The following is a 24,525-nucleotide window of genomic DNA, read 5'->3' as shown; positions in this document are numbered from 1 at the left end:
AGGTGGGCTAAGCTAAAGCACTCCATACTTATTAATCCCAACGATTTAGGGAGGCTAGCCCTCCCTTCCCTACAGTATTACTATGTGTGCAGCACAGGCATGGTATAGACCCTCTGAAGGGAGTGTGGCACTGGACCTAATGTGACTTAGCATTCCGAAGAAGAAGCTTCCAAATACCATTCTAAGTCTTTGTGTATGGAAGAAGATCCTGAAAATGTTACAGATCTCTGAGTTCCAATTTCACTTTCCTTTGTCGTATAATCCAGGCCTCCCGGAAATGCTTACTATCCCTGATCCTCAGTTTTGGATGAAGCTAGGTGTTTACTTCCTGGACCACATAGTGGAGCATGGTAAGCTGGCCACAAGTATCCAAGTTCCCGGGGCTCTTCTGTCATCATTTCAGGTATGCTCAGTTAGCTCATGCCTTCTCAGCACAATTACAACAGGCTACCCTGGAACTCCCAGCATCATGTGCCCTTGAGCTGATTCCGGCTGGCTGTCCAAACATTTAACGGCAAGCTATATAAAATGTTAATCGAACATGGCGCTGTTGTTTGTACAACCCTTTCTCTTAATAAGTGGACCAATGTTGGTGTCCAGCTGGACTCTGAGGACTGGGAGGACTCCCTAGCCGTAACTAAAAAAAGCATCTTTATGTGTGCGTGAGCGTGCAACTTAACTTTTATTCTGTATCAGGCATACCTAACCTCGGCCCAAAGTATAATCCTGCAGCTACCACTGACCGCCCTAAGTGCCAGCACCCTATGCCCACTTTTCTGCACCTGCACTGGGACTGCCCTGCCCTTAAAGGAAAACTTAAGTGAACTATAAAAAATGAGATTTACTCACCTGGGGCTTCCCTCAGCCCCCAGCAGCCGATCGGTGCCCTCGCAGCCCCGCTCTGACGCTCCAGGACTAGCCGGCGAACACTTCCGGTTTGGCCGTCACCGGCCGACAGGCATGGGAATGTGAGTGATTCTTCGCGTTCCCAGCCTGTATATCGCCCCCTATGCTGCTATTGTGGCCAGCTTAAATACTCCCATGAGGCATTGCAATACTGACAGCTCCATGGATAACTCGGGAGGCAAAGGCATGATGGGATTTGTAGTTTTGTCACAGCTGGAGTGCCAAGGTTAGCCATCACTGGTCTATGGGGACGTGGGGTCCTTAAATGAAGTTGGCGTTGGGACCAGGGGTCTAGTCCTGGGAAAAGAGGTGAGTGGACTCACCTGGAAAACCCCTGTGCAAAAAAGGGCGTGGTCAAGCATAATGTGGGCGTGGTCATAGGTGGGGCCAAATATACATGGCATACATAGCAGTGATGTAAAAGGTCTGCTGGGGATGTAAAAGGTCTGCCGTAGTGTATCCCCCCAAAATAGATGTAATCTGACAGCATTTCACCAAAAAGACACATATTCTGGTAGAAGTTCCTCCAAAATACAGATAATATGGCAGTGGTTCCCCCAAAATAGATAATGTGGCAGCAGCAGTTCCCCCAACATACACATAATTTGGAAGCAGTTCCCCAAAATATGCAAACCCTGGCAGCGGATCACCCAAAATACACCTAACACCCAAAATACATATAATCTGGCAGCAGTGGTCCCCCAAACAAACACAATCTGGCAGCAGTTCCCCAAAATACACGTAATCTGGCAGCAGCCGTTCCCCTAACATACACATAATCTGGCAGCTGTTCTCCAAAATACATAACAGCGGTTCCACTCCACAAAAATGCAGATAATCTGATAGCAGTTCCCCCAAAATAGGTACCACCAGCATAGGTAGCCAGGTCTATAGGTGTCCCCAGTATAAGTAGCCATGAGTATAGTAGTCCCCAGTATATGTAGTCAGGGGTATATGTGCCCAGTATATGTAGCCAGGGGTATATGTCCCCAGTATATGTAGCCAGGGGGTAAATGTCCCCAGTATATGTAGCCCGGGGATATATGTGCCCAGTATATGTAGCCAGGGGTATATGTGCCCAGTATATGTAGACAGGGGTAGATGTGCCCAGTATATGTAGGCAGGGGTAGATGTGCCCAGTATATGTAGCCAGGGGTATATGTCCCCAGTATGTGTACGCAGGGGCATATGTGCCCAGCATATGTAGGCAGGGGTATATGTGCCCAGTATATGTAGACAGGGGTATATGTCCCCAGTATATGTAGACAGGGGTATATGTCCCCAGTATATGTAGTCAGGGGTATATGTGCCCAGTATATGTAGCCAGAGGTCTATGTGCCCAGTATATGTAGTCAGGGGTATATGTGCCCAGTATATGTAGCCAGAGGTATATGTGCCCAGTATATGTAGTCAGGGGTAAATGTGCCCAGTATATGTAGTCAGGGGTATATGTCCCAGTATATGTAGGCAGGGGTATATGTGCCCAGTATATGTAGGCAGAGGTATATGTCCCAGTATATGTAGGCAGGGGTATATGTGCCCAGTATATGTAATCAGGTGTATATGTGCCCAGTATATGTAGGCAGGGGTATATGTGCCCAGCATATATAGCCAGCGGTATATGTGCCTAGTATATGTAGTCAGGGGTATATGTGCCCAGTATATGTAGTCAGGGAGTATATGTGCCCAGTATATGTTGCCAGGGGTATACGTGCCCAGTATATATGTAGTCAGGGGTATATGTCCCCAGAATAGGTAGTCAGGTGTCCCCCCAGTATGAGGGGAGCAGCGCAGTGGAAGGAGAGGTGTGAGCAGTGGTGGAGAAGGGGGGTCATCTCCCCCCCCCCTTCTCTCACTTTAAGGCTCTCTATCCCTCGCTCTCCCCTCCAGAAGTTACGTGCAAGCAGCCGGCAGCGGGCGGGACTTACCTCTCCTCGTTCCGGCGCGAGCATTCCACTGCCGCTAGGCTGGTCTAGTCCAGACCAGAGCAGCAGCACGCAGATCCGGCGCCGGAACGAGGAGAGGTAAGTCCCGCCCACTGCCAGCCGCCCGCACGTTACTTCTGGAGGGGAGAGCGAGGGAGGGAGAGCCTTAAGGTAAGGGAAGGGGGGGGAGATGGCCCCCCTTCTCCACCGCTGCTCACAGCTCTCCTTCCACTGTGCTGCTCCCCTCCGAACATGCCAGGGTGGACGGCGTCCATGCTCTGCAAATAGTAAGTGGACGTCGTCCACCCACGTCCACGCACCACTCGACCCCTGGTTGGGACATTCATGGTGCGCATGCGCGGAAGCGTATTTTTACAATACCTGAAGCAGGAAATGACCACAAGCACATATCACTTCCTGCTTGGCTGGTAGCCAGACAGGGAACATGTGTACTAACGCAGTGTTCCCTGAAGGCCTGTTTTTGGTGGTGCGATGGGCGCGACACACCGCATCGCTAATGCCACTATACAGTGTGAAACTAGCCTCAAGCTTATAAAATTTATAGAGCCACATCAACCCAACATGCAGACAGCCTGTTTCAGATCCTTCCACCTTCCTCAGGACATACGCTGTACTGGTGGAGAAATTTAGGAAAGGCATTCAATCACCCCAGTACAGAGCCAACACTATCAGACAGGTATGTGTTGAAGGATCCATCTGAAAATGGTGCCTGCGAATAATGGCGCACAGTGTTGCCGCTAATCCGTTTGTCGCTTATCGCTATTTAACGTTAAAGCCTTATCGTTATTTGGCATTAAAGCCTTATCGTTATTTAGTGTTAACACACAGAACCCTCTCTGTACCTATCCCTAACCCCTAAACCCCCCCTGGTGGTGCCTAACCCTAACCACCCCCCTGGTGGTGCTTAACCCTAACCACCCCCCTGGTGGTGCCTAACCCTAACCACCCCCCTGGTGGTGCCTAACCCTAAGACCCCCCTGGTGGTGCCTAACCCTAACCACCCCCCTGGTGGTGCCCAACCCTAACCACCCCTCTGGAGGTGCCTAACCCTAAGCACCCCCTGGTGGTGCCTAACCCAAAGACCTCCCTGGTGGTGCCTAACCCTAAATCTCCCCTGGTGGTGCCTAACCCTAACCTTGACAGTGTTACATTAAATCCATTCACCGTTTTGCATTTAAATAACGTCTGCAGTTTGGCTTATGTAGGGCGCTATTGATAAATAACATTAGTGTGTGCCGTTTTTCTTCTTTTTTCCCTGTGCGCCACTATTATGTAGTACTAACGATAAATAGCGATAAGCGTATCTTTTTAATGCGGCGCCATTTTTATGCATAAGTGCTGTGCGCCATTATTCACTGATCCGTGGGTTGAATGCTCAGCATTCTAGCATTGCTACTTCTCAGTCCCTCAAATCCCTGTACTTCCTCTGCCCATTCATCACCCTCACTACCAGCATGACAAACCACTGAAACCAGTGCCTGAGCGGCAAATTACAGCTTGTCTTATTATTATAGGTCTATGTAGTGTTAATGTAGTCTGTGGGACTGTACATATTTTCAGGAAAAGACCGCTCAATTAATTTGTAAAGTGCATAAAAATGTCTTTATTACAAAAAGCAAGACTTAACAAAATAATGTGGAACTTAACAGTTACAGTCTGTAATCACACTGAAGGGGCCGATCCAAATCACCTTTTCTCCTAACTTTTCTCCTAGGTTATATTTTAACATCTATTCTTATTATTAAAATGCCTACTTTTTGGTACTTTTTTTCCAATTACAGAGTGCTGAAAAGTTATTTTAAACAGAAGATGAAAAATTCTCTCCAAAATGCAACAAGAACTTCCTACCTCATCAATGCTGAAGGTGTTGGAAGGTCCACTTGTGCAGTGGCGTAGCTAAGGAGCTATGGGCCCTGGTGCAAGTTTTACATGGGGCCCCCCAAGCGCTCTATACATTACAATTGATACATGTAAAGAAAGAACCGAGAGCCAAATATAGTGTAGTAAGTTGTGGCAATGGGTAGTATGAAAAAGAGTACAACAATATACTCACAAACCAAGGTTACCTCCAGGCAACCCCTGTATGGGCAGGTGAGGAGAATATCCATCCTGTCCTCCCTCAGGGTTAAGAAGTCGCTCTCTGTAAATAGGAGAAAAATTTGGTATCCCCCTCCACCAGGGGTGGATATTGGGTATAACGTAGAAGAGAACAGAGGCGCCAAGAGGATAACAAACAATTATTAAGAGGTTTAAAATTTCTTAGGAGGCAGTGGTGGACTTACCTCCTGCAAGCAGACACAACAAGCTGTGTATTCAAAACAAATGGTAGATTTATTGGTACACTCCAGGGGATAGTCGCAACGGCGATTCGCAGGCCAAAACCCGCTTCCTCAGGCAATAGTAAAAGGAGCCACACGACTGGGGACAAGAGGCATAATTGGTGTATGGCATTGTGCATACATAAGTAAAAATGCTCAAAATCATAATGGCAAATAAAGGTACAAAACAGGTAAGTAAAGTAAACATGTGGCCAATTATACACGGTGTAATATTGTAGCTGCGGGGGGGGGGGGGGGGGGTTTGTATGGGAAGGGTAGTGTGTATCCCTATGGAAGGCGTGGGGGACACAAGTGGGGGGGGACATATACATGTGTAAATGGGAAAGACCCTTGGGCCAGGGGACGTGTAGATCGGAGGGGGGGGGGGGGTTAGGGAGAGGGGGAAAGAATGGGAGGGTTTTTGTGGGTGCTATGTTTGGCATATAAATATACATAAGAAAGCATAAACTGTGAGCAATAAGGCAACTACTTGGATCTGCTCTGGGTTAGGGGGGAGAGAGGAACTCCTTATTAGGACTAGTAGGTGCTATGTGAGGAGAACATTGTGCCCTCAGATTCGCAATTGGTGCAGGCCTAAAGGGGGGTTTGGCAGGGTTAAACTTACCAGCAGCATGTCCGGGTAACACCTGGCGCCTCGTTGCCATGGTGTCCCGGATCTGCTGTTTAAATCATCAAAGAGTTCCATCAATTGACCTATCAGAGTGCGGGTGTTAGCTCTGAGTCTGAGGAGGAGGATGCGGCGGTGGGTCTGGCACAGAGGATCAGCATCGCGGACATTGGCAGGAGCAGCAGTGGGCGTAGAATGCGGGACCCCTAGCCTGCTGCTTCATCTTCTGCCGCTATCACCAGTTGCACCACTTAACCCCAGGCCCCAACCACCGCAGGGGAAAAAAAAGGCAGCAGCAGCCCATTCAGGGCGTAAGGGAAATTTCAATTCCCAATCTGGCAGTTTTTCACTCTGCCCTCATTGGACAGCAAGTTGTCACTTGTAACGTGTGCCACTGCCACCAGCTATTACGCCACTACAATAGCTGCATCTGCCTACCGTATATACTCGCATATAGCCGACTCGCATATAAGCCGAGGCACCCACTTTTCCCCCATAAACCAGAAAAAGTGATTGACTCGCATATAAGCCCCCACCCCATTATAGCTTCGGGATAAATAACCAAATGTGCTCCCATTATGAGACATCCCCTCTTTCCAAAGCCAAACAGGCCCCCAGTATGAAGCAGCCGACCTCCCCATAAGCCAGATGTGCATCCATGTCTCTGCTAATTACCCCTCACATCTGCTTAGCACCCAGCCTCTTATAGACACACATCCTGCTGACAACCAGGGACATTGCCCAAGACAAATCTTCTACACCCTGGAGTCTGGACTCTTAAATGCTGCTAATAGGAGTGTATTTCCCCATGATGGCAGATTAGAACTATCACCAGACAAACACAGGACAAATCAGTGAGGTGAAGCTGGACTCACCAGGGCACTAAGTGCTTTTCACTGATCTGCAAAGCTGCAGGCACAGAATGCACCTGATCCTTGAGGACACACAGCCCACATCTGCCATAAATAACTTCATTCCATTCTCCTCTGCATGTCTCATCTCCATGTGCACTCACGAGCTGTCTTCCTGACTGCTGCCATCTACTGGGCATGTGCGGAAAATAGCAAAGCATGCAGGGAGATGTAGTTTCTTGAAGCCCGGAATTTACTTGAACTTTGACTCACTTTACTCTGCTCCCTCGAGTAGAGATGGGAAGTTCGGATCTTTTCAATGATCCGGATGATTCGAATCGGATCATTGAAGAGATCCGGATCTTTGATCCGAATCTCGGATCATTTTACTACAGGAAGCATTCGGGGGTGAAATGACAGCAGGACAGGTCTGTGGACAGGAGAAAGGGGGAGGGGGGTGGACACACAGAGAAGGGGAGAAGATGGACAGAGGGCAGGGAGTGGACAGAGAAGGGAGGAGGGACGGAGCAGAGAGCAGAAATGTTTGCACGTAATACCCACATGCTGCAATCATATGCTTACATATATTTCACCTATATGTTCATCTGTACACTTTGAAAGAAAAGGTCGCACAGTGAAAGAAAGCATTCCCAGAAGATAAGTGCAGCTGTTTAGTGCCGAGTGCAGGAGGATTATATTGCCTTTCAATCACAGTGTCTGCAAAGTTACTGAGCTGTGCTGAGCAAAAGCTTCCAATGTGTTCACTGTGCACAACTACGGAACAGACAGCCTATAATGCAGCACATTGCAGCAGTATGTGTGCTCTACACATATCTGCAGTGGCACCCATGTCCCCTCTCTCTCATCTACCTGTCTCCCTGCAAGGCTGGCTCCCATCCAACAGAGCGATCCCTGCTTCCAGGACCCCGCTGCCCGCTGAGAGGGGGCGTGTCGCTCCTGGCCCCGCCCCCTTTGCGATCCGAATCGTTCATTTTGATGATTCGGATGATCGACTCATAAAATAGATTCGGATCAAAGATCCGAATCGTTCATGATCCGGACAACACTACCCTCGAGTCCTCACACGCTGAAGCCGGGCAATGTACAGTTGCTTCTTGTATTCTCAATGCTGCATCTTCCGTGGCAAGGCTGTGCTGTTATGTGCCGATATGATGTGTTTATGTGACAGGCAGCCACACGCTGTTATATTATGCCCAGATCTGTATACTGCCATGGCTCCAGCTCACTATTAGAGCTTCATGATAGTGAGCTACAGCCACAGCAATATACAGATCCGGGCATAATATAACAGCGTGTGGCTGCCTGTCACATAAACACATCTATCGGCACATAACAGCACAGCCTTGCCACGGAGGATGCAGCATTGAGAATACAAGAAGCAACTGTACATTTCCCCGGCTTCAGTGTGTGAGGAGGGAGTGGAGTGAAAGTTACATCAAAAGGATGCCTGCTCCGTAATGCTGCACGCTCTGGGAGCGCTGGGGAACATCAGTCTGTTTACAGCTGCACTAACGCGTCAGGGGAAGGACAGACATAGCGGGGCACAGCCAGATGACTCGCATAGAAGCCGAGGGGTAGACTTTTCAGTACATTTTTTGTACTGAAAAATTCGGCTTCTATGCGAGTATATACGGTACTCCTCCTGCTGATCCTGCTGTCTGTGGTACCCACCACCACCAGGTCCACACAACACGATATCTTCTGCTGCCACTGCCATCAGCTATTACGCCACTACAATAGCTGAATCTACCTACTCCTCCTGCTGCTCCTGCTGTCTGTGGTACCCACCACCACCAGGGACCAAACAGAACTATATCTTCTGCTGCCACTACCACCAGCTATTACGCCACTACAATAGCTGCATCTACCTACTCTCCTGCTGCTCCTGCTGTCTGTGGTACCCACCACCACCAGGGTCAACACAAAACTACATCTTCTGCTGCCGCTGCCACCAACTATTACGCCACTACAATAGTTTTAATTTTTTGGAGGTGTCCGGCCTGACAACTGTCATGTCCCAGTTGTGCGGTTGGACTTTGGACACATGTGGGCTGCACGACCGCTGTTTGGAACCTAGTCCCTGATGTTAATTTACAGCCATTTTTTTTCCTTTTTTTTTTTTTTTGTATTTTAAGTCCCCACATATTCTATTAGTGTTTCTACATGCCTCATTTACCCTAAATAACTTTTTACAAGCAATTTAAAGGCCACTTCCGATTTTCTATCCAGATATCTGAATCTGGGGCGGATATCTCAGATACTGGGTTCGGGTACCGTATATACTCGCATATAAGCCGACCCGCATATAAGCCGACCCCCCAACTTTTACCTGAAAAACCAGGGAAAAATGATTGACCCCCATAAAAGCCGGGGGTAGGAAATGCTGGGTTGGTGCAGGCCACGTGATCCCCCCAGTGTGTCCCAGTATAGCTAGTATAGTGCCCAGTATGGGTAGGTAGTGTCTCAGTATAGATAGTATAGTGCCCAGTTTAGCTCTAGTATAGTGCCCAGTATAGCTAGTAAAGTGCCCAGTATAGCCAGTATAGTGCCCAGTATAGGTAGGTAGTGTCCAGTATAGCTAGTATAGTGCCCAGTATAGCTAGTAAAGTGCCCAGTATTGATAGGTAGTGCCCCAGTATAGCTAGTATAGTGCCCAGTATAGCTAGTGAAGTGCCCAGTATTGGTAGGTAGTTCCCCAGTATAGCTAGTATAGTTCCCAGTATAGCTAGTATAGTGCCCAGTATAGGTAGGTAGTGGCCAATATAGTGCCCATTATAGGTAGGTAGTGGCCAGTATAGTGCCCAGTATAGGTAGGTAGTGGCCAGTATAGTGCCCAGTATAGGTAGGTAGTGGCCAGTATAGCGCTCCCCCCGCGGCCCCGCTGCTATTACCTGCTTAGGCAGCGGGCGCTTCCTAATCCGGGTTCCCCTCTCATGTTGCGTATAAGTGATCACAGCAGCGTGCCCGGCGCTGCTGCTGTGCCGATGCAGGGGGAAGGAAAGAGCGCGGCTCCCTGTAGCGGCAATGTGTATCGCCGTTACCAGGGGAACCGCTCTTTCCTGCCCCCTGCACCATCACAGCAGCAGCGCCGGGCGCGCTGCTGTGATACACTTATATGCAACATGAGAGGAGAACCCGGATTAGGAAGCAGCCGCTGCCTAAAGCAAGCGGCCGCTGCCTAAAGCAGGTAATAGCAGCGGTGGCCACGGGGGGAGCGGGGGGAAGCGGGGAGCACGCGGGGGGGGGGGGGGGGGGGGGGCGACCACCAGGAAAGACTCGCATACAAGCCGACCCCCCAATTCGGCTTGTATGCGAGTATATACAGTATCCGATTCTATTCGGATTCGGATATCCAATCCGGACCCGGATATCTGGGTATCCGGATCCGAACCAATTCGGATTTTAAAAAGGGGTATCCGAACACCCCTCGTATAGACTGCTCATAGATAGGCTTACATTAAATTGGTCTGAAAATCTGACAGAACATTCAATAAAAATGTGTTTTCCTACTTTTTATTACCCATGCAGTTATCATATTTGCTTAGTAATATTGTCCATTTACAAATTACAAGCTGCTTTTTTACTATATATTAAAATCTTCTATTGAGCTCTTAGAACGGTGTGCATGCTAGAAGCACAGACAGCTTCTCCTGAGAGCAGCTAAAGTACTATCAAAGTTATGGTATTTTTTCAGTGTAAGTTCAGATTGGGAGGCTCCTAAGGTTCCACATAGGAGGATTTCCAGCTAGGAAAGATGAGAGTAGCACCTTGTGTTGCCAAAATATTATGATTCGCATTACTAATATTAGTTTAATATAATATCAAGGGGTGAGCAGCACAAACCAGCTTTTAATGACATTTTTTTTTTGCAAAGCATGCACGCAGCAGTGGAGACCCCAAAGCATGCACGCAGCAGTGGAGACCCCCCGCGGCCCCGCTGCTATTACCTGCTTAGGCAGCGGGCGCTTCCTAATCCGGGTTCCCCTCTCATGTTGCGTATAAGTGATCACAGCAGCGCGCCCGGCGCTGCTGCTGTGCCGATGCAGGGGGCAGGAAAGAGCGCGGCTCCCTGTAGCGGCAATGTGTATCGCCGTTACCAGGGGAACCGCTCTTTCCTGCCCCCTGCACCATCACAGCAGCAGCGCCGGGCGCGCTGCTGTGATACACTTATATGCAACATGAGAGGAGAACCCGGATTAGGAAGCGGCCGCTGCCTAAAGCAGGTAATAGCAGCGGTGGCCGCGGGGGGGAAGCGGGGAGCACGCGGGGGGGGGGGGGGGGGCGACCACCAGGAAAGACTCGCATACAAGCCGACCCCCCAATTCGGCTTGTATGCGAGTATATACAGTATCCGACTCTATTCGGATTCGGATATCCAATCCGGACCCGGATATCTGGGTATCCGGATCCGAACCAATTCGGATTTTAAAAAGGGGTATCCGAACACCCCTGGTATAGACTGCTCATAGATAGGCTTACATTAAATTGGTCTGAAACTCTGACAGAACATTCAATAAAAATGTGTTTTCCTACTTTTTATTACCCATGCAGTTATCATATTTGCTTAGTAATATTGTCCATTTACAAATTACAAGCTGCTTTTTACTATATATTAAAATCTTCTATTGAGCTCTTCAGAACGGTGTGCATGCTAGAAGCACAGACAGCTTCTCCTGAGAGCAGCTAAAGTACTATCAAAGTTATGGTATTTTTTCAGTGTAAGTTCAGATTGGGAGGCTCCTAAGGTTCCACATAGGAGGATTTCCAGCTAGGAAAGATGAGAGTAGCACCTTGTGTTGCCAAAATATTATGATTCGCATTACTAATATTAGTTTAATATAATATCAAGGGGTGAGCAGCACAAACCAGCTTTTAATGACATTTTTTTTTTGCAAAGCATGCACGCAGCAGTGGAGACCCCAAAGCATGCACGCAGCAGTGGAGACCCCAAAGCATGCACGCAGCAGTGGACTCACCAGATGAGGGACACTTTGGCGCAGTTGGTGAGCTTAAGCATGTTAAAACGTAACCAAGAGCCCCTGTCACTGTTTTCCTGTTGTGTGCTGCAGCCCCTCTGTATGTTATACAGTATATATTTCTTGTGAGGATTGGGGTCTCCACTGCTGCGTGCATGCTTTGCAAAAAAAATTGCATTAAAAGTTGGTTTGTGCTGCTCACCCCTTGATATTTGATTATAATTTTCCCCATGTGAGCCTGCATAACCACGCCCACCTCTAGCACAGTTAAGCATATAAATGAGTGCATTGCACATGTCCAGAGAGTTCGTTTGGTAGCTAGTGGAAGGTAAGGTGTTTTTAATTTCCTTTTCTCCCATTTAGTTGACTCTTGGGTTTTTGGATTAGTTCCCACTAGACTGCTGATAAAAACTAGCATTGCATGGTTAGAGTAGGACTCACCAGATCGGGGACACTTTGGCGCAGTTGGTGAGCTTAAGCGCGTTAAAGCGTAACCAAGAGCCCCTGTCACTGTTTTCCTGTTGTGTGCTGCAGCCCCTCTGTATGTAATATTAGTTTAATGGTGAGTACGATTCTGAATCTTTATAAAAGTACTTTTTAATGCTGCCTATACATGGTACAATTATTTACCGTAATTTTTTTGATTAGATAATTTCATTTGATTATTCCATTAGACCGAATATAAAGACTTTTCCAACATGCCCAATCAGATTTTTAGTGAAATAATTGCATAATCATTAGTTTTTCTTAACCTCCTGGGCGATACAATAATATCGCCAGGGGGCGGCGCAGCACTTTTTTTTTTATTTTTTTTAATCATGTAGCTAGCCTAGCGCTAGCTACATGATAGCTGCTGTGCAGCGGTATCCCCCCACCCCTTCCAAATTCCTCCAGTGATCAGAGCAAACAGGAAATCCCGTTCAGAACGGGATTTCCTGTTTGGCTTCCCCCGTTGCCATGGTGACAATCGGGATGACGTCATTGACATCAATGATGTTGTGACGTCAGAGGGAGTCCCGATCCACCCCTCAGCGCTGCCTCTCACTGATTGGCCAGGCTGCGCACAGGGTCTGGGGGGGGCGGCGCGGCACGGCGGGTAGCGGCGAATCAGCGTGGAGCGGCGGCGATCGGTATATACACGCAGCTAGCAAAGTGCTAGCTGAGTGTAACAAAAAAAAATATGCAAATCGGCCCACCAGGGTCTGAGAAATCCTCTGCGGCGGTTTACCCCGAGCTCAGCTTGTGATTATCGCCCAGAGGGTTAATTAAAAAAAAAGATTATTTTCGATTTTCATTCAATTCAATGATTTTAGTGAAATAAACGAAAAAAATTGAACATTTTTATTGTACCATGTATTGGCACCACAAGGAGGATCTGTACAAAATTGTTGGCCAACCTCCCTACTTACTCACTATTTTGGCAACTGCTGTTTAGTTGCTGCTGCGTTTTAACATAAAGAAAACCCTGAGAATCCCCTATGAGTGACAGCGACAGATGAAAATACATTTATAGTGAATTTTATTCTGGTAGAAATGTACATTTTAAACATATTTATTTTGCCTTTAGATTGAAGCATGGAAGGAACTTCTGTTAAGTATTGGTCTCTGGCACTCATTTCAAGGGTCAATACAAAGGTCCGGACACTGTGTGACATGCAGGGGTATACTGCATTACACCAAAACCATTGTCGTATTGTCTATGGTAAATATATTAAAGAGTGTTTGAATCCCAGTCCGGTGTGCTGGCCAATTCTCGCTTGGTTACGGATGTTGGCAAGCATCTCTGGCTGCGGCACCAAGGGTGGGATTTCTGGAAAGGCCACAAAGGCCCAGGCCTTGGGTGGCTGCAGCCAAATGGGGCACCTGGTCATGAAAAAGAGGTTGATACATATGAAGGAGGAGGCAGCAAATTGGGAGCAACACATGAAAAAAGGAATCTAATGTCCAAGAGAACTGTTCATTAAAGAGACATGCTGCAGTATATAGATGTAGCACATGGAAGAGGGGGCTGCACATGGAATAGGAGCGGTGATGCTGCACGGAAAGGGAGTCACAACACACTTGGCCTAGGGGCCGGAAAAGTATAAATCTGGCCTTGGCGGCACCCATATCACATGGAAGAGGTGTGTCTACACTAACATTGATTATATCTGTGCTTATACTATGATGCAATATTGTTATCTTTTTCCACGTGAAATTGATATTACAGAAAAGTGGTCTATTTCTATTTTGCACAATTTACAGCAAAATATGTAGCAGGATAATGGCCACAACTAGCATCTCCTTGATGTCCATCAATAACCACATCCCCATGTCCCCATCCCAAAGACAGCACTGCTTTTATTTGAGAAAAACACCACATAACAGGACAAAAATATCACTGAATGTACAATAATCTTGTTAAAAAATGTAGTTGATTTGCAAGCAGTTCTGACAAACCAGTGAAAGTGTTTTTATTAATAAACCCAAACTTTAGTTTTTGTATTAGTATCTTGCAATTGTCAGTTGTATTAAAAGTGGCACAGAGCTGAAAATCAGTATAGAGTATATAGCTGATGCTGGCTTCTGAGTCTAAAGGTGGCCACTAACGGTCCAATTTCTAGCGAACAATTATTTGAGCGATCAGAAATTCGGATTGGATTGGTTGTAAATAATCTTCATTGATGGGCACAATCGATTATGAATGATTATTAAAATAGTCGTCCGATTGGATTTTCTAGTTGGTTGTGATAGATAGTAAGCAAAGATTGGTTCATTGATGATGTAGTGAACGATTTTTCTTCCGACCAGAATTATCTGATAGCTCGAACGATTTTTAGCTAGAAATTGTATCGTTAGTGGCCATCTTTAGATAATGGGGCATTTTGGGAGCACCAAAGGGGGAATTAAGACCTTCTTTAGTGCTCTTTTGGGAGAGCTGGTGCATTATTATTATTATTATTATTATTATTATTATTTATATAGCACCAACATCTTCCATAGTGCTGTAGAACATACAAAAACATACAATAATGGTGGAGCATAGACATATGTATAGTTCAACATTCTGTACAATCAGGGCAAAGTGAATTTTTTTACAAAGTGACATACATACAGTTTATGTGTAGTTTGAAAACCATTACCAATATTGAAAGACGTTCATTTGATAAAATGGACAGAAACAGGAAACACAAGTGGGAGATGCCTGCCTTTGCGAGCTTACAGTCTAGAGGGTAGTGGGGTGGAGACACTGGGGAGCAGACAAAGGGGTTAGCAGATGAGGCAGCGAGCTTAAAATAGTAGCTATAGCAAATGATAAGCTTGTTTGAACACGTGTGTGTTTAGTGTCCATTTGAAGATTTACAGGCTTGGAGCATGACGGACAGGTTGTGGGAGAGTGTTCCATAGGAGAGGTGACATCCAATGTGTTCAGTGTTATTCTGATTGTATTGATTTACATTTATTTACATTATTATTGCAATTATTTTATATATATATTGCATTGGTATTATTGATATTTCCCCTAAGTTTTATTTTACCTTATCCCTACTTGATGTCAATAAAGCTATACAATACCAATAACGTCATATGTTGATCAGTAGGAGAATATTATACTATCTTATCATTCACATATCTAAGAGCAATGTGTTGGGAAGGAAAAAGAATTACAGTTGTTATGCCAGTGGGGTCGGGAATGCCAATTTCAGCTGCCACGGAGAATCCGCTTTCCGCCATTGCAAATTCCCGCTAAAGATTCCGCTTTCCGCTACCAATTTCCACATTCTGATGCGGATTTTTGCGGAAATTTCCGCCGACTTTAACAGTGATTTTCTCAAAAACTACAAGGTCTTTTTGAAAGTTTTTTTCCTCATGTTCCCACTCTTCTGCTTAACACACCGTCAAGGGCGTAACTAGACATCACTGGGCCCCCCTGCGAAACTTTGGATGGCCCCCCCGTGAAACTCTGGATGAGGCCCCCCAACTTCCTCGCTTTCTGCACAGGAAAACAGAGGACCAATGTGTTTTCCCCATGCAGATAAAAACACTTAGACTTAAAGGAAATGTCAGGCAATCTATGCTACCCCCAGATCTACTTACCCTGGGCTTCCTCCAGCCCCTTGCAGCTGACAAGTCCCTCGTTGCAGCTCTGCTCCCAGTACATACACATACACACACAGCCGTATTATTTTACTACATGAGAGCACATGCTATATGGAGGAACAACAATGACATGCTGAACATAACATATAGTATTCACTGAAACTTTGGCAAAACATTCAGAATGTCACTGATTGATACTCTTATTAGGGGATCTTGGACTCAGTATGAGACAACAAGCTCTCAATGAAGCAGCAACAGTAAAGCCGCATCTACACGCGTAGATGCGGCGGCGATGTTCCTTATCAATCGAGCCGCTGATGCGGCTCGATTGATAAGGTCCGATAGGACGGATCTCCCCACCGCCGATTCCCTGCTCGCTCCCTGCGAGGGGACAATGGCAGGAAATCAAGCGGAAGATAAGCGGCGCCGGTGGGGACGAGCGGGGAATCGAATCCAGCGCACGCGCGGCGAGTGGGGACGCGGCGGGCACGCGCGGGGACATGGTAGAGGCGATCCGGCGGCTAATCAAGCCGCCGGATCGGAGCCTCATCTACCCGTGTAGATGAGGCTTAAGACATCAATCTCCACTCTGCTGTGTTGTAAAAGTAATTAGAGGCCATAAGGTCATTAGCCTGTGTGATAAGAATCTAGGAATCCTTTCAGAGTGAAAAAGGTAAAGTCTACAACTTTTTTTCAAAATGTGACTCTGTTCTTTGTTAGGTTGTACATGCAGTCATCAGATCTTTGCAGCAGTGAGAGACAGATGTTTTTTACGAACCCTAGGGAGCAGGGACAGTGTACAAATTCCAGAGTGTGTATGAGTCCTTATCTGTGTGGTGGACACATGCAGTCAATATAACAATGGTGCGAGAGCAAAATACGTTTTTCTCTCTCGGTGCCCTTAGCTGTCAGTCTCTCAAACTTTTCTCCCCACGGGCCCCCTGTGGCTTCTGGGCCCCCCTGCGGAGGCATCCCTTGCAGGGTCTATTGTTACGCCCCCGCACACTGTGACGATTCGGGGTGTTTCTCACACCTACAGGGGCTTTGCTATTAACCTCTAAAGTCGGCGGCCATTGACTGTAATGTAAAATGCAGAATATCTGCATTACCGATATGCAGCAATTTTATGACAATTAGAAGACTCAGAAAGAATAAACCAATCAGAGAATGGGATTTAGGCAGACATTTCTGAATTCTCTGAATGGCTTATTCATTCTGAGTATTCTGATTGGCTTAAAATTACCGCATATCAGTAACGCAGATTTTCTGAATTTTTCATTACAGTCAATAGCCGCCGAATTTAGCGGTTAATAGCAAAGCCCCCGTAGGTGTTAAAACCACCAAATTTTCAGGGTGTGTTAAAGGGACTCCGAGTTCTAAATAAAAACGAAATTGGTACTCACCTGGGGCATTCTGCAGCCCAGTGTAGGTCGGGAGGTCCCACGGCATCCGTCTGGCTCTTCTCCAGGAATGGCTCCAGGCGGCTCCTGGCAACACTGGGCCCGAGTGTCGGGCTCCTTCTTCCTGAAACGTCGCGTCTGTTGTCACCACGCCGGCCGCCTCGCGTCATCAAGGCGGCCGGCGTGACAGTATGGCGCATGCACCCAGTGTCGTCGGGAGCCATTTCTGAGCAAAGGCCTGGGAGAAGAGCCAGATGGACGCCGTGGGACCTCCGGACCTATTGTGGGCTGCAGAAAGCCCCAGGTGAGTACCAATTTCATTTTTATTTAGAGCTCAGAGTCCCTTTAAGCAAAAGATTGGGAACAAGAGGAAACAAAATCTTTCAAAAAGACCTTGTAGTTTTTTTATAAAATCAATATTAAAGTTGGCGGAAATTTCCACGGTTTCTGCAAAAATCCGCCTACCACACTTGTATTACAGATTTCCGAATTCCAATGTGGAAATGCAATTGCACTTCCACAGAATCCGAACGAGCATCCCTATATGCCAGTACAGTAATACTGTGGCGCTAACTAACTAAGGTTATTCCAAGATGAAGAACATTGCCGATCTGGCAAACCTAGCCTGCATTTAGTAAAATAGTCTACTGTTAGTATCAAGAGCTTCCAACAACCCTCTCTAAGGTGATGCTAGCCATAGCAAGTCTTGCTGAAAGGTTTGTGAATTTGTGACTAGCCTCTTGCAGATGAAAGCCACAACTTGGCTTAGTAAATACAGTATTCTTGCGGAAAGTGCATATGACTACAATAGCAGAGCTTTGTATCCACAAACATTTCAGCTATCCTTTGCTATGTTCTGCTATGATCAAGGCAATGTCCGGGTTTGCTGTCACACTTCTACCTATTAGTTTAATAAAGAAAAACTGATCTTTGAATATTCTTTGTGTATTCCTGGAATTTATCCAATCATCTGTACATCTTCAGGTATTCCCACCAATAGGTTATCATGATCGGAGAGACAGCAAGAGAGTCAGCATTATCGACATGCATATAATCGGTGCAGAAGCCTGGAAAATAAACCCAGAGCAGAAATCTGATTATTAATGTGTGATATTTTCATTGACAATTTTAATGTGCAATGTATTCCTGTACAGTATAGAGCTTATTTGTAAAATTAAAACCCTTTAAATAAAGCAAATAAAAAATAGATATTTGAATTGGCTTTGCTTTCAAAAATGGACCATAAGACAACACAATAAAGTTTCATAGTCCAGTTTGTCATTTGTTGCATACAGGTTTTTATGTCTGGGGTGCAGAAAATCAGGGTATGGGGGCTTTCAGTTGCTGGAAGAGGTGATCTGCAATTATCCCCCCTCTTTTAAGAAAGCAGTATTCCACTTTTAAAGTGCTTCCAATGTGTTTGTAGATTTGAGTAATAAAGTCCATTGTTTTTCCAATAACTGGGTACCTTGCACAAGAGATCTCTGATGCAGTTAAAGTAAACCCGAGGTGAGAGTGATCTGGAGGCTGCCATATTTATTTCCTTTTAAACAATACTAGTTGCCTGGCAGTCCTGATGATCTATTTGGCTGCAGTAGTGAACTGAATTACACCAGAAACAAGCATGCAGCTAATCTTGTCAGTTCTGACAATATTGTCAGAAACCCCCGACCTGCTGCATGCTTGTTCAGGGTCTATGGTTGAAAGTATTAGAGGCAGAGGACCAGCAGAATAGCCAGGCAACTGGTATTGCTTAAAAGGAAATAAATATGGCAGCTTCCGTATTATTCTCACCTCGGGTTCCGGGATAACCGGCAAGGAGGTTAAGTGATACAATATAAGCTCATGAACCAAACCTCCAATTCAAGCCTATTCTGAGAGAAATACATATTTCCATAAGCATACACTTAGCTGATTTTTCTCCTATAGATCCATTTGCTAGCCCTGGTTAAGGGATGGGTACAGAGCAGGTACCAGGTTTCCAACTGAAACAGTGTTGGAGGAGACAGATGCTCTGATTCAGGATTGAAGCATCAACACAACATGAATTTCCCTCAGTTCCATTAATTTTCAAGTTCTTCAACAAGATGAGACAGCATCAATCAGCAATCCTGGCAGTAATTCCTTATAGACCAAGGACAGTGGTGGCGCCAGGGGGGTGCTTTGGGGTGCTGAAGCACCCCCTAAAATTCTCCAAGCACCCCCCAGCGTGAACTGACTTTCGGTGTCTAATAGATGCCGTGTCAGTTCACCGGCAGCAGCAGCCTGCAGCTCCGGCAGTGGCAGAGCAGGGCTATGGTAAAATGGCGTCCGAAGCCCTGCTCTGGAGACTTCGAGTCTGCAGTGCAGGGCTTTGGGCGCCATTTTCCCGTAGCCCTGCTCTTAGCGCAGCAGTTTCAGTTGCTGGCTGGCAGAGGATTGTGGGAGCTACGCGTCGGACGGAGGCTGGAACAGGAGGTCTTCTGCAAATGAGTAAATGTTTTTTTTATTTATTAGCAGGTGTATTTTCTTGTCAAGTCTGCCACGATTGTGTTTTGTGGTCAAATCTGCCACATGATTGAAGTGTTTTCTGGTCAAGTCTGCCACATGATTGCGTGTATTTTCTGGTCAAATCTGCCACATGATTGCACGTATTTTCTGGTCAAATTTGCCACATGATTGCACCTATTTTCTGGTCAAATTTGCTGACATGATTGAACTATTTTCTGGTCAAATGTGCAGCAGGTCAGGGGTTTCTGACAATATTGTCAGAACTGACAAGATTAGCTGCATGCTTGTTTCTGGTGTAAATAAATTCCTACTGCAGCCAAATAGATCAGCAGGGCTGACAAGCAACTAGTATTGTTTAAAAGGAAATAAATATGGCAGCCTCCATATCACTCTCATCTCGGGTTCACTTTAAATTACAGTTAGCTCCGCTCTCATCCGGTCATGGACACTCCCATTTTTGCCGCGGTTATAGCCACACCCATTGTTTTGCATGCCACAGGTCATCAGTGCAGGAATTCCTGCACCCAAACCCTCGATGCCTAAAGCTGATGGTGTGGAAGTTGATAGGAACGAGCTGCCATTTCATATTATTGATACACTTATATCAGGCATAAGACTTTCAACCTGAGTGTTATGATACAGTGTGGAGTAAGTTCCTAGATTTTTCAAGAGTGTTACTTTGATCTTTTAAATCTTGAGCTAATGATGTCCTTTTCCTCTTCAAAAGGGCTTGGTCATTGGTTTCTCTCAAAGCACCCTCAAATAGAGATGTCCGAAACAGTTCGCACGCAAACTTGTTCGCGCACATTTCGCGGGTTCGCGTTCGCCCCCTATACTACAACATTGGGCTAAACTTTGACCCTCTACATCAGGGGTCCCCAACCTTTTTGAGCCCGGGACCCACTATCCCGACCAAAATTTTCTCCGGGGCCCCCCTGGGGTGGGGTGGGAGGGGTGAGTGGGCGTGGCTAGTGTCGGCGGCAGCAGCCCCCCCTTTTTTTCCCAGATTCCACAGTATAGCAAGTACAGTTTACACAGTATAGCAAGTACAGTTACCACAGTATAGCAAGTACAGTTAACCTAGTATAGCAAGTATAGTTACCCCAGTATAGCAAGTACAGTTACCACAGTATAGCCAGTACAGTTAGCCTAGTATAGCAAGTATAGTTACCCCAGTATAGCAAGTACAGTTACCACAGTATAGCAAGTACAGTTAGCCTAGTATAGCAAGTACAGTTACCACAGTATAGCAAGTACAGTTAGCCCAGTAGAGCAAGTACAGTTACCACACTATAGCAAGTACAGTTAGCCTAGTATAGCAAGTATAGTTACCCCAGTATAGCAAGTACAGTTACCACAGTATAGCCAGTACAGTTAGCCTAGTATAGCAAGTATAGTTACCCCAGTATAGCAAGTACAGTTACCCAGTATAGCAAGTACAGTTACCACAGTATAGCAAGTACAGTTAGCCTAGTATAGCAAGTACAGTTACCACAGTATAGCAAGTACAGTTAGCCCAGTATAGCAAGTACAGTTACCACACTATAGCAAGTACAGTTAGCCTAGTATAGCAAGTATAGCTACCCCAGTATAGCCAGTAGTTACCCCAGTATAGCAAGTACAGTTAGCCTAGTATAGCAAGTATAGTTAACCCAGTATAGCAAGTACAGTTAGCCTAGTATAGCAAGTATAGTTAGCCCAGAATAGCAAGTATAGTTAGCCCAGAATAGCAAGTATAGTAAGCCCAGTATAGCAAGTATAGTTAGCCCAGTATAGCAAGTATAGTTAGCCCAGAATAGCAAGTATAGTTAGCCCAGTATAGCAAGTATAGTTAGCCCAGAATAGCAAGTATAGTTAGCCCAGTATCGCTGCCCCAGTGTCGCCAGTACAGTTAGCCCAGTGTAGCCTCTCCTCTCCTCCCCCCGCGCGGCCACCGCTCCTGTTACCTTACGAGCGGGCAGTCGCTTCCTTATGTTCCCCATAGCTCCTCTCCTCTTGCAGCACCTCGTATTACAGCAGCGCTTCCCGCGCGGCTGCTGTAAGGAAGAGTAGGAAATAGGGCAGCGGCTTCCTGTAGCGGCGATTGCCGTTACCATGGGAACGCGGCCCCGCCTCCTTCCCTCCTTACAGCAGTCGCACAGCAAGCGCTGCTGTAATACAAGATGCGAGAGGGGCTATGGGGAATATAAGGAAGAAAGCGGCCGCCCGCTCATAAGGTATCAGGAACGGCGGCCGCTGGGGGGAGAGGGAGAAAGGCCAGATCCGCCGCGGCCCCCCAGAAATCTGCCCACGGACCCCCAGGGGGCCGCAGCCCCCAGGTTGGGGACCTCTGCTCTACATCACAGTCAGCAGACACATGGCAGCCAATCAGGCTGCACTCCCTCCTGGAGCCCCCCCCCCCTTATATAAGGCAGCAGTGTCGGCCATGTTCTCACTCTGTGTGCTGCTGTATTAGTGAGAGAAGGGAGAGAGGTTGCAGCCGAGATAGGGAAAGCTTAGTTAGGCTCTTGTTAGCTTGCTCCTTGCTGATATTTGTTGCTGAAAAGCACCACCAAAACAGCTCTTTTGAGAGCTAATGTTCTTGTGATTTTTTTTTTTTTGTGGCCCACTGACACTGCATATACAGCCCTGTCTGTCACAGCTGGCCCTTGCTAATTGCTATACTGTGCCAGGCCCAGCACATTCAGTGCCTAGTGTGACTGCTGCACATTGTATTACAATACCAGTCACTTCATACCTTTTACTGCACCTGTGTGACCGCACGCTGTTTTATATAGCAGTCACTGCATACATTTCACTGCATCTGTGTGACCGCACGCTGTTTTATATACCAGCACAGTCAGTACATCCATTTTCACTGCACCTGTGTGACTGCATGCTGTTTTATATAGCAGTCACTGCATACCTTACACTGCATCTGTGTGACCGCACGCCGTTTTATATACCAGTCACTGCATACCTTTTACTGCATCTGTGTGACCGCACGCTGTTTTATATACCAGTCACTGCATATCTTTCACTGCACCTGTGTGACCGCACGCTGTTTTATATACCAATCACTGCATACATTTCACTGCATCTGTGTGACCGCACGCTGTTTTATATACCTGCAGTCAGTGCATCCATTTTCACTGTACTTGTGTGACTGCACATTGTTATACCAGCAGTCACTGCATACCTTTCACTGCATCTGTGTGACCGCACACTGTTTTATATAGCAGCAATCAGTGCTTCCATTTTCATTGTACCTGTGTGACTGCACATTGTTATACCAGCAGTCACTGCAGCCTTTTCACTGCACCTGTGTGACTGCACATTGTTATACCAGCAGTCTCTGCATACCTTTCACTGCATCTGTGTGACTGCACATTGTATTAGCCAAGTCAGTGCATACCTTTCTCTTCATCCCCCCTAATATGGACAAAACAAAAGGCAGAGGCAGAGCCTGAGGCAGGCCACCCGGCAGGTCTGTTCAAGGTCGTGCTGACGGGACTTTGTGTGGCCCTGGAACAAAGTACAGTGTTCAGAAGGCATGTGCCATCAACTCCCAAGATTGACAGGACATAGTTGACTATTAACACAGAACACCTCATCTTCCTCAGCTTCCGCACGGAACCGTGACATATCTTCCTCCGCAGCCACCACTGCTACTACTAGCACCACATCCGCTCTATTTGACACTTAACAGGAGTTATTTGGTGGGGATTTAACTGATTCACAGCCATTATTGTTACAAGATGACGGCGCTAAGCATGTTACACCACCACCTCATATGTCTGAGTTAGGTGTCAGTATGGAAGTAAGGTGTGAGGATGATGAAGTACCTGTTGTTGGTGCAGTTTTGGAGGTGTCTGATACAAGTGAAGCTGTGGAGGATGATTATGATGATGATGAGGATGATGATACTGCCATGGATGTCACGTGTGTTCCCAATAGAAAAGATGAACAGAGGGATAGTTCAGAGGGGAAGTCAGAGAGGAATAGGAGGAGACGAGTTGCTAAAAGAAGCAGAGGGAGCTCGTCATCAGAAACAGCTCGTGGCAGTGTACGGCGGCATGTATTGCCACCTATGGACAGCCAGCCAACATGCCCTTCAAGGTCAGCTGCTGACCCCACCCACCCCCAGTGCCATCATCCCAGGGCTCAGCGGTGTGGAATTTTTTGTGTGTGTCAGCCTCAGATGAGAGCAATGCCATCTGTACTCTCTGCCACCAAAGATTGAGTCATGGAAAGACCAAGATCCACGTAGGGACAACGGCCTTATGAAGGCACATGATGAAAAAGCACAAAAAGCAATGGGATGACCACCTGAGGAAAAGCAGCACACAAATGCAAAGCCACCCTCCTCCTCCTCTTCCTCCTTCAGGTGCAGCATATTCAGCCACTTTATCCCTTGCATCTTCACAGCCACACTCCTCCACTCCACCTCTCACCTTGAGTGGTTCCTACTCCATTGCCCACAGCAGCAGCCAGGTGTCCATGAAGGAAATCTTTGAGCGGAAGAAGCCAATGTCTGCCAGTCAACCCCTTGCCCAGCGTCTGACAGCTGGCTTGGCGGAACTGTTAGCTTGCCATCTGTTACCATACCAGCTGGTGGACTCTGAGGCCTTCCGAAAATTTGTGGCGATTGGGACACCGCAGTGGAAGATACCAGGCTGCAATTATTTCTCTCAAAAGTAGTAGCAGTAGGGTATTGTACCGTGTTAGCCATCAGTAAAAGCAAGAAGTTTTAAATCAGGATGATACCATTTATTGGCTAACTACAAATGAATAAGAATAAACAAGCTTTCGGCCTTGCAGCCTTCGTCAGGTTTATATCCTGTTAGTTTGCAAGCTGGTGGTACAGACAGCTTATATACATGCAACATCAAAAGGGAAAACAGATATTTTTTTTCAAGCATAAATACGT

General features: G+C 46.6%; 1 long non-coding RNA gene across 2 annotated transcripts in view; it reads left to right on the top strand.

Moving 5' to 3' along the window:
- The window catches only part of LOC137522554 (uncharacterized), a 169,986-nt gene extending 151,694 nt beyond the window's left edge, over positions 1-18,292 (top strand). Inside the window, exons 5-7 of one of the 2 annotated variants that reach the window (XR_011022331.1) lie at positions 267-350; positions 13,214-13,348; positions 18,111-18,292. This is a non-coding gene — a long non-coding RNA (uncharacterized lncRNA). The remainder of the gene's footprint in view (positions 1-266; positions 351-13,213; positions 13,349-18,110) is intronic. The other variant, XR_011022332.1, reaches the window with a different exon arrangement.
- The last annotated feature ends 6,233 nt before the right edge of the window (positions 18,293-24,525 follow it).

This window comes from Hyperolius riggenbachi, chromosome 6 (genome assembly GCF_040937935.1).
Source record: "Hyperolius riggenbachi isolate aHypRig1 chromosome 6, aHypRig1.pri, whole genome shotgun sequence".
Classification (NCBI taxonomy): Eukaryota; Metazoa; Chordata; class Amphibia; order Anura; family Hyperoliidae; genus Hyperolius; species Hyperolius riggenbachi.
Note: the sequence above shows the minus strand (reverse complement) of the source record. Positions and strands in the feature narration are given on the sequence as shown.